This window comes from Mauremys reevesii, linkage group 3 (assembly GCF_016161935.1).
Source record: "Mauremys reevesii isolate NIE-2019 linkage group 3, ASM1616193v1, whole genome shotgun sequence".
NCBI lineage: Eukaryota > Metazoa > Chordata > Testudines > Geoemydidae > Mauremys > Mauremys reevesii.
Genome location: NC_052625.1, coordinates 33,457,050 through 33,467,787, shown reverse-complemented (window position 1 = coordinate 33,467,787; position 10,738 = coordinate 33,457,050). Strand labels below are relative to the sequence as shown.

The window sequence follows — 10,738 nt, the reverse complement described above, 5'->3', positions numbered from 1 at the left end:
ACCAGCACATTTTCTGATCCACTTTGCTACTCCCAGGGGATTAATATTCCCTGTCTTCATATCTTTTGCCAGTGATTTCACAATTATAAAGTTTTCCCCACTGCTCATTCCTGTGCTCCTACTTGTTACTCCTTCTTCCGAGTCAGGCAGATCCACCCTTTTCTTTTTCCTAACCTGTAACTAGTCTTCCTGCCAGCCCTATCATCATTTTCTAAACTAGCTTCAGTATCATCCATTAAATCCACCATCTCTATTTATCTTCCCTCCTAGTCCTGTGGCCCAGCAGCCTCCTTCTGCCTCTTCAGCCAGGTGCCTTCTTGTTCCCTGAAGGATCCTCTTATACAGGGACCACCTGATTCTTCTCAGGTGGGGCTCATCTTGTAATCAGGGTTGGCTTAGCCCCCTGGCTCTGCAGCCCACAGGGCAAGTTACCCTGTTACAATGAACTCCCAAACTCCTTGTTTCTCCAGGGGCCCTAGAACCACAGTCCCGGGAGTCTAGAGCAGACCCTCTGTGCCTATTGGCAGAGGTCCTCTAGGTTCAGGCAAGATAGGATCTTCTCCCATTATTTGGGCACTTGGTTCAAAAAACCTGTTTCCTTAATGGCTCCTACTGCCAGCTCATGCAGTCCCTCTGCGGTGAGGCGAGTGTTTTTCCTCCTGCAAAAGGAAGTGCAATGACCCTTCCCACTCCTTGTGGAGGGGGAGAGGGTATATAAACCCCGTCACAGGCATCTTTTCCATATCACTGTGCTTTCAAACACAGTATGGATATGGAGCACTGCCATTCCCTGATCTTTTGGGTGATATAATCCCATATATGCGAATGTTTGCAAAGACTGAATAAAAAGGGCATAAATGTGCTCAGATTCAAACAGCTGTTTGAACAAACACACATACCAAAGGCGCTTTATATGGAGTATTTGACCAAGTGCGAGCATTTGGTTTTTTGCTAGTAAACAAAACGGAAACTTCTCTTATAGAAGCTGCAAAAAACCCACTGCACTGGTTTGTCTATTGTGATCAACAGTTCTCCATAATTATTTACATTTATTATGCAGGGTGCTTACAAACATGTACCTTTTTCTTTACTTTGGTAAACAGTGCATGAGCCAGGGATGTCGAAAGGAAAATAAAAAGTGAAGCTGCTTTATGTGCTGCAATAGGATTTACACTGTCATTCAGGCTTAATTGACTGACTCATTATTTTTATTCATTACCAAGAAAGCATAATAGTGATCCAAGGACATCTGCTAAAACTCCTCAGTGCAAAGAAGAAATACAGCAGTATGTGTGTATGAAGCAAAACTGGCTTTTTCCTGGGGATTTTTCTTCACTATTAATCATAGCAAAGGCCTGATCAAAACAATGATTTACATTATACAGTCTCCAAAGCAATTCCACAACTGGTCCAAGTCTCCCCTTTCTACCAACATCTTGATTAGACACAGTGATCCTTGATAGACTGGAGCAGCATGAACACCCCTTCATTCTTGCTGCCGTCTTTGCAAATCTCATAATCTATAATTGCATATGCTCCAGACTCATTCACGTCACTTGTAGCGCTGCACACTGATTGACCAATTAGTGACATAAGCTCATTCTGTAACCTAGGAGATGAGAAGGCAGCTTTTTTAGAAGATTCAGAGACATTTATTAACCCATTGGCTCTATTTAACACACTAAAATATCAGCAGATTTGCAGCATAACCAGTGAAAGCTAGGTATGTATCTTGCACTATCTTTCTATGTATTACTAATGTTGCCCCCGTTACCATAGTATCTGAGTGCCTTACAACATAGATAAATTTATCCTCACGACAACCTGTGAGCAAGGGAAGTGTTATCCCTGTTTTACAGATGGGTTGCTGAGGCACAGATAAATTAAATGACTGGCCCAAGATCAAACAGGAAGGCTGCTGCTCAGAGCCAGGTGTTAAACCACATTTTTTGAGTCCCAGTCGAGTGCCTTACCCAGCCAGGCGGCCATCCTTCCTCTCTGCAAAGAGGATTGGTTCAACCAGGCTTCAGGTTAAACCAAAATTTCCACAAAACTATTCTTCTCCAATGGTCAGAGAGGGCAATGAACCCCGGGGTAACTTATTGTGATGATGTTGTCAGGGCATCCTGACTTCACTACATTAATATGTAATAAATCATGTAAGAAAAGATTATTGACAATTTCAGTTGTATAAATTTGTATGCATATAGTGTATAACTGTGTGAAGCACTCAGAGGTTTCCAAACAACATTATATAAATCCATTATAACAGTGAATGATTTAATCAATTAATTTTATTTAGTTAATTAAAATTCCTGTTTATTTCTGTAATTCTGTATGGCTGGAGCTATGCTGACAATGGGTTAAAAAAAGCAAACACTACATCTGTAGTAAAAATGGTAATACGCTTGTTTCACAATTAAAAACTTCAGCTGAGCAAAATGTTCAACCACACAGTGCCATTACTTTATATTACTGTCCATACTCTTCTCTTTTCCTAGTTCAACACAAGCCTTTCTTCACTAAACATAGTGCTAGATTCTATACCCTGCCCTAGTAGGGTCTGCTATGTGCAGGGAGGGGAAGGATAGGTTCAGCCAAGGGGATGCAAAGGATGGTTGGGCTTACACTGCAGGAAGCAGTTTTTGTCCATGCTGAGATGTTTATAGATAACTCGCCAGTGGTGGCAACATGCTGAATCAGCACATCCCCTGGCTATGCTACCTACTGGTCATTTGTCAGGCTTTGCTGGGGCGCCTGAAAGCTCCTGGCGGAGGCTGCCTTGCACCAACAGAATCTTCCTCCAGTGGCTTCTGCTGGTAGAAAGCCCAAAGTAAAGCAAGGTTGAATGCAGACAAGGATCTGTGAACCGGAGGCCAGGGTGCTAAGGGCTCCTGTTCTCCTGAGAAGACAACACCACTATGGTGCTACAAGGTAGACTTGTTCTGTGCAAGAGAAAAGAGAAGCCTTACGTTCTAGGATTTTTTTCTTCATTGTATTTGAAAATAGCTATTACAATATGTTGCTATTTTGATTACAGAGTTCCTAGAAAACAGGCAAACCACCCTGTCCCACAGATTGCTTAACTGCAATTACTGCATAGTGACTTCAATGGATGGGAACTGATGTTCTCATTATTATTATTCTCCACTTGTGGCCACATTGTGCTTCCAACAATCAGTGAAGGCAGAGTCTCCAAGGCCATCAGTCTGACATTTCGAGAGAGTGCACCACACACAGCATATTTAAAACAGCAGTGACTGGACACGTCAGAAGCTCACTGACTTTTGCTTAGAGCCCAAGACTTGCTTTCCACGCACAGTGACCTATAGCATATGTCGTGGGTCACTTTGATCCCACCTGCATATTTCATTCGACATGGTCAGGAACCCTAGTGATCCTCACTCCAGGGAGGAAGGGCTCTCTATGGCAGAGTGGCAGCAGATTATACCTGAAGAGATCCTTGAAGGATAAGATATGAATTTATAAATCTTTGAAGATAAAACTAGGTGTTTGAGCCTAGCTTCTCAGTGAAATAAGACTGCCCTAGATTTCTATAGGAGCAGAGTGATCGAGTCCTTATTGTTAATCACTGAGTGGGGAAGCAACTCCAGTGGTAAGAAAACCTCATTGATGGGAAGATGCTGTTTTGTTTTTTTTAATGTCCTCTCCCTGGAGAATGGGGCTGATGTTTTGGAAAATTTCTTGTTAGGATCCAGGAAGAAGTGGAAACAATTAAATCATCCCATAAAGTGCTGGCCAATGAACTGGCTAGTGTATGTGTGTCCCACTGCCCTCTATTGGATAGAATTAGAATGGCTCAATGATGTGCCCTACGCCCTATGGAGGTTCTCCTTTTGGAGCCAGAGGACCTGCATATTATGATCACCCCTGCTGCAGTTAAGACCAACATGACCATGATATACACAATAAAAAAACCACCATGAAGTCCTATGTGGCCACAGATTTGTTCCTACAGCCAAATTCTTAATGGTATTTCAAAGGCCAGGGAGTTTGCATCTTTAGTGAAAGTGAAGTCAAAATCATAGGCAACGATTGATGTTAACCTCAACCGGGTGTCCTGTCAAGTATTTGCTCTTATAGCGCAGTGGGGAACAGCATCCAAGTGGCTGGAATTGATCATAAATCATTTCCATTTGACTGCCATGAAAAACCCTTGGCTAAATACCAAAGTAGGCAGATTCCAGTCTTTGGTGGGCCCATGCGCCTTTATTCTGCCATTTTGGGCACCCTGGGGGACATCTCACTTCCTTCTCCATGGACACAGAGGGCACCTGAGCTGCAGAACCAGTGTGGCCCCATTGCTCAAGGGAGGGACTGGATGTGGGGTAGAGGAGGGGGAGAGGATAGGGGAATGTACTGGATAAGGATGAACCAGGGGAGGGAGATCCACTGCCAGGTGTATCTTCATGTGCACTGGAGAAGCCTCCCAGAAACAGGAGGTTGGGGAGATCCAGCTCATCCAGCACATTGCCCAGCTATTCAGGCTGGATACTGGGCTTTTGCTTTCAGCCTCAGTATTTATTTAACAAAATAGGAGTGCCCTGCAGTTTATAAAATTCAAGGTGATGAACCAATTCTTCATGAGCATTTATATATATACTCCTTAGAATAAGCCACATCATGTACTCATGCTTATATTTTACTCTGACATACATAGGAGCCCTAGGCAAATGCTCCTATATTATACCCCTATGGAGAAGTGGACAAATTATTTGTGTTTTCAGTTCAAGCACACAGGAATAGAAATGTCTAGGAAGTGTTGGGTTTTTAATGGGTTTTCTTTAAGTAATGTCATGGGAAAGATTGCAAATTTGGACCTTTATTTTTAGAGATTAGATTTTGTTCTATAAGGTAGAATTTATTTCAATAATGCTAACAAACCCAGACAACACATGAATAAACTTTTGAAAGTAACTTATCTGTCTGCACAATAAAACTCCTGAATAGGATACAAAACAGGATCAAACAGAGCGACTTCACTAATAACAGACATGGTTATGTCAGCCAATTGGTTAGACAGGACTAATCCATGCGTCTCAGGCCAAATTTATTCACCTCAGCTTAATATTCATTGTTGATCATGGCGAGAAGCTATGATCCTGAGAGACACTTTCTGGGCATTTATGTGCATTACTAGTACTCTGCAGAGGGACACATTAAATTCTGAGGAGTTTTTGGCAGCTAAGGAAATGAAAAGAATAATGAGCCACTTTTGTTATTCAGAGGTTCACTCGCCCGTGGGATACGTATTGTTTGAACTGCCTGTGTTGTTGCTGTTTAACTAATATTTTATTGACTCTTATAGCTCTTTTGTACTGAGCAATCCTTCTACTGATTTCTAGTGTTATTTATGCTTTGTATGAGGATAGTGCCTAGCGGCCCCAGCTGAGATCAGGGCCTCACTGTATTAGACACACCCATAAGAAGATCTAGTCTCTCCCTGCCGCAGAGCTCTAACAGATGGCCCAGACAAAGGGTGGGAAGGAAAAAGGAAGCACAGAGAGGAGAAGGTGAAGGTCCATGCCAGAACTAGGAATAGAGCCTAGGGCACTTGAGTCCCGGTCCAGTTCCCTAAACTCTAGACTGCACTGCCTCAAAGATTCTGAGATTAAAGTATATTTGCTTTATTTTTTTAGGAAATCAATAAAGATTAAAAATAATATTGCTTCTGCTTGTACTAGCCACAATCTTCAACAATGATGCAACAGGTTTCTGAATTACGGGAAAATATCCCGGTACATTCTGCATTAGGGTAAATAAATGTGGCATAACAGAAGCCAGATGTATTAAGCAGGATTTTGAGAGGATTTGAACTAAATGAAGCTATTTTCTTGAGTAAGGGTAGCAGAGTTGGGCTCTAATATATTTTAACAGGTGAATTAAAATATTTCCAGTACTCTACATTAGAACATCCCAAACTTTTTCCACAATCAAGACCAGAGCTTAATAGAGAGGATGTCTCATGGATTTCCCCCCTCCTATTCATGACTACACAAACCTCTTCCCCTCCCATTCACAACAGCAGCAATTGGAAAGCTATATTAGGAATCTCCATGGATCATTGTTTCAGGGCCATCACCCGGCACCAAACATACATCCTTAGAGGGCTTTGTTCTTAATTCAAAGATTGGAGTTTTAGCCTGACTGCTCCCATTACTACAAATGGAAGCTACATCTCTGCATTGAGCTACGTCTCTGCGTTGAGCTGAGACTACATGCCACAGGGTTTTCCCTATACCGTAACCACTCGCTTCACAATGAAGCTAACATGAGATCAGATGAAAACCAGAATCCTGAGGGGTGGTCAGAGCATGTGATACTGTTATAGGGCCTGGGCCAAGCCGCACTAAAGTAAATGGGAGCCTCACCCTGGATCTTAATGGGAATTGGAGCTAGCTCATAATTAAAGACCTATTGAAAAAGATTCATTACAGAATATTTTGACTTCTACTCCAGTGTCTTTTGTTCATACTAATAACTGTGGTTTTATTAAAAATTTCTACCATCCATCACACAACGCACACTGATAACACCACTCCATACATTACAGAAATACAAGGATATTGCAGCTTAAGTGAGCATGTAAAATGACTACCAGATGTAACTCTTGGATACTGACATCATGGGCTGCTTCATAGCTCTTCGCAAGTGACCATGCCTAGAGAGAGAGGTAAAGCATTACCTGCTCCATGTGTATAGTGACCGGTCTTGCTTGGCCCAATGCAGTGGTTTTGCAAAACAAAGCCTGGGGCAGGGTACCATTCACATTGCTGCTGATTAGCTGGATCAAGTCATCATTCTTGGTAATAAGCCATGAGTTTATGGGTTTCAGCTGTTTTGGCATTTGTTTTAGGGAAGGAGAGAAACATCTGCCATCACCATGAATGACTTCTCAGTTGTGTTCAGCAGAATAGACTTTAAGTTGTTCAGTGATATTCTGGTCTATTGAGATTCATGGTTTTGATTAAAATGGGAAATCCTGAGATATAGTAGTTCAAGAAAATATATTTAATCTCACACACTCTGTTAAACATTAACAAGGCACTGAGATGGTTTGATATTTTCCTTACCTCGTGCAGGAATGACCTCACACCCTGAGGTGGTATTTCAGTTTCTACAGCTCATCCATTCCTCTGCCTCCTTGCTGAAAATGCCAACAGGAGCAATGCTCTTAATGTGTGGACGCTTGTCCATAAGGAACTAGACTAAGCCATTTACATTTCACAGAGATGCAAACACAGCCTTCAGATGGCAATGACTCCACTAGCTATCATCCTAAGACACATTTGAACCAGAGACGTACAAGTGAAAGGCTTCATATCCCTGTGTCATCCTGTCTCCATCAACACTCTTCTAAAAATTGAACATTACAAAAAGTGTGCAACCCCTCCCCCCCACCCAAGAATTAAAAATCTAGTTGGTAATTGCCTCCTTTTGCCTTCTGGGAGTGGAGGAGGAGGAGGAAAGAAAGCAAGTGAGCCTACAGAATCATCACTGAATTTTCCAGTGAATGTTCATGGCAGCCAGACACTTAAAAAAGCCATAGCCAAGTCCCCATCCCTCTCATTTTGAGGCTGGACCATACTTACTGCAGGCTAAGTTCTCTGCAGGTTTATGCAGTCTTCCACCAAACTAACCAAGGCACAGGGCTCCTGCTGCTAGAACTCTGCCCTGGGAGAGGTTGGTGTCAGTGCACTGTCCTTCTAGCTGGGTCCTGTAGGCTGTAAGTGCAACCCTAACAGTGAGTGATGATATCAGGGATGGAAGTCTGACCAGTGTCTAGGGGCAGTACTCATTCAGTGCAGCAATACTGTAGCTCCACTAACAGGGCCTCTGAACACATCACTTGCCTTCCCCCCTAAGGGTTAATCTCTCCAGAGAAGAGCAGGCCCATCTAGCACTGGGAAGTGGAATTTGCACCTTTCTGCACCAGGAAGAGTGAATCCACCTGCATCCCCAGCAGTCTATTGAAGAAGCGTCTGCTCGGACTCAGGCAGGGAGAAGTGTGGAGGCAGTAACTGGACCTCAAAACAGTCCTTGATTCTCTTATATCCAGTATTTTAAAAGTCTCCAGAGAGTCCTAGCAGGTTACAAAGTCACACTTTACCTTACACAAAGATATTTATTTAATTGCATAAACAAGCAGCCCCTCCTGAGGTAATCTCTTTTATTGGACCAACTTCTGTTGGTGAGAGAGACAAGCTTGTCTCTCGAATATCCTGGGACTAACACAGCTACAAGAACTCTGCACACAGACCCTTAAAGTGACAGCAGAGACCTGGAAAACACAAAATTAGAGACTAGTACAGTTAAAGTTGGAGTCATGAGCTGACACTTGTTCATTTGTGGGGTTTTTTTTGTTCTCTCTTGCTAAAGCAGCATGCGTCAAGGCCAGATTCAGTCTAATGCTGCCTTACTCTGTTTGAGCCATGAAGAGGTGGGGATGTAAACAGTGCCTGATTCCTCCCATGAGTCAATCCTGCCCCCACCCCAGATGCAGCCTTTCCTGCTAACGTAAGGGGTAATTTGCACCTGACCCTCCACTACACCAGTATGGGTGATTCAATTAATTCAAGCTTGTGCTGTTGACCTGTGAGAACATTGTGGCTCCTTTTGTCTTCTCTCTGCTGCCTGGAAGAATTTTTAGTTCACAGATCAGTGACCCAGATAGATTGTAACAAGAGCTTCTATGGTAATTCCTCATGCTAGAGCTCCTTACAATGCCTCCAAAAGTCACTGCACATATTGGAGACTCAAGTGCAGATTCTGGGCAGCAGCACTAGGAACTTCTGTGGTTTAGTATTCATTGTGCGTATCTCCCAACATGTCAGCATGTACTATAAAGAATTTTCTTCATATTTTGGAGTCTCTGGCTCCTCATGAAGCATCTGATTTAAAAAAGAATCAGACACTATCTGACAGTGTCAAAAGGAGACAGATTAATGAGGAGGACTATGGAACAGAGAGCCTTAGAGTTACGAAGGAAGGCATCATTAGTGAGTTTGTGAGCGCAGTTGCAGTGGTAGAGAGATGGTGGAATCCAGAGTGGAGTGGATCTAGGAAGGAGTTGAAGGAGAGGAAATTGGAGCCTTGAGCATATCCAGCCTATTCAAAGAACTTGGGGATAAAGGGGGAAAATGTGATGGGACAATAAAGGGAGGCATGGGGTCAAGTTAGGACTTCATCAGGATACAGAAAACAGCCTACTTGGATTCAGAAGGATGGAAACCAGAGGGAGTTTCCAGCTATCCCTCCCCCAGCATCTTGGGAGGGATAGCTCAGTGGTTTGAGCACTTGCCTGCTAAGCCCAGGGTTGTGAGCTCAATCCTTGAGGAGGCCATTTAGGGATCTGGGGCAAAAATCTGTCTGAGGATTGGTCTGGCTCTGAGCAGGGGGTTGGACTAGATGACCTCCTGAGGTCCCTTCCAACCCTGATATTCTATGAGTGACTGAATGAGAGGGGGGTGGAAGGGAGACTAGGAGCTGGAGGAGTATGAGAGAGTTGACAAGGTGAGATGCTTGCTGTGGGTACAAACTTGGGGACCTCAATGTAGAACACAGGTTTAGATGAAGTATCAAGAGAGAGCACACAAGAGAACTGTAACAAAAGAATGGCTCCCATCAGCAAATCTTAGAACAGATTTGAGTGAGTCTGACTTGCTTCTATGCCATGGAGAGAAGGGGGGAAATTCTATAGTTCACATATCTTAGCCAATACACCAAAGCTTTTGTGCTGATTTTTATGCAGTCTTGTCTTACATCATCCAACTGCTGTATCTTGTCTGATTCCCACCTTGGGGAAACACACATGCACTAGCTCCACTCAAGCTAATGTGCTAAAAATAGCTGTGGTGGCCAGGGCAGCAGCTGAGGCTAGCCACCCGAGTACGTACCCAAGGGATCGGACGGGATTGTACTTGGGTGACTTGTCCAAGCTACCACCTGTCAGTCATGGCCACCCTGCCATTTTTAGCATGCTTGGTCAAGTAGAGCTAGCGTGTATATGTTTACCCAGGCTGGGAATCACACCTCCCAGCTGTGGTGTAGATGTACTCTTAGATAGTAACTTCTTGGGGCAGGGACTGTCTTTTTGTTCTGTGTTTGTTCAGTGCCTACCACACGACTTGGACTCCTAGGTGATACAGTCACACAAATAATAATTTGGGGGAATGTTTAATTTAAATTGTCATTCCAGTAGCGCTGCTCACGGATGTACAAAAGAGACTACATTTGAGAAGTGAGGGGACAGGCAGGAAGAGGAGGAAGATTTGTCCCAGGTGCTTATTATCATTTTGTTTTTTCTGTCCTGTGACAGGGAGGTTTCAGCTAGTATCCAGTTTCATGTGTTCACTAGCTTGTAATACAGTTATTTTCAAACTTATATAATTTCAAAACAATTTGATTTTTCATATAAATTAATTTCCCAGTTGCAGATCTGGTCTCACCAGAGCTGGGTCACCACTGTCAGGGGTTTTTGGTCAAACACTATTTTAGCTATCATGAGACATTTTATATAGGAGCAAATCCTATTCCCTTTAGTTCATTTGCATTAGGGGAGACAGGATTTAATGGAAGCGCTACAGGTGGTGTATGACCTCTGCATGGTGCGCAGCTCTGCTCTTTGGAAGCTTCCAGAATACCAGCACACAGGGAAGGGGCAGGGTAGGAGAAGCCTACTTGTGATAGGGTGTATTAGAGCCACGCCACAGGAGCC

At 43.3% G+C, this 10,738-nt stretch overlaps 1 long non-coding RNA gene across 1 annotated transcript; it reads right to left on the bottom strand.

Moving 5' to 3' along the window:
* Positions 1–1,115: 1,115 nt before the first annotated feature.
* On the bottom strand, positions 1,116–7,158 carry LOC120402152. Its single transcript, XR_005597021.1, has 3 exons — positions 7,095–7,158; positions 2,729–2,945; positions 1,116–1,609 (listed from the first exon to the last, which is right to left on the bottom strand). It is a non-coding gene; the product is annotated as an uncharacterized LOC120402152 (long non-coding RNA).
* Between the last annotated feature and the right edge of the window lie 3,580 nt (positions 7,159–10,738).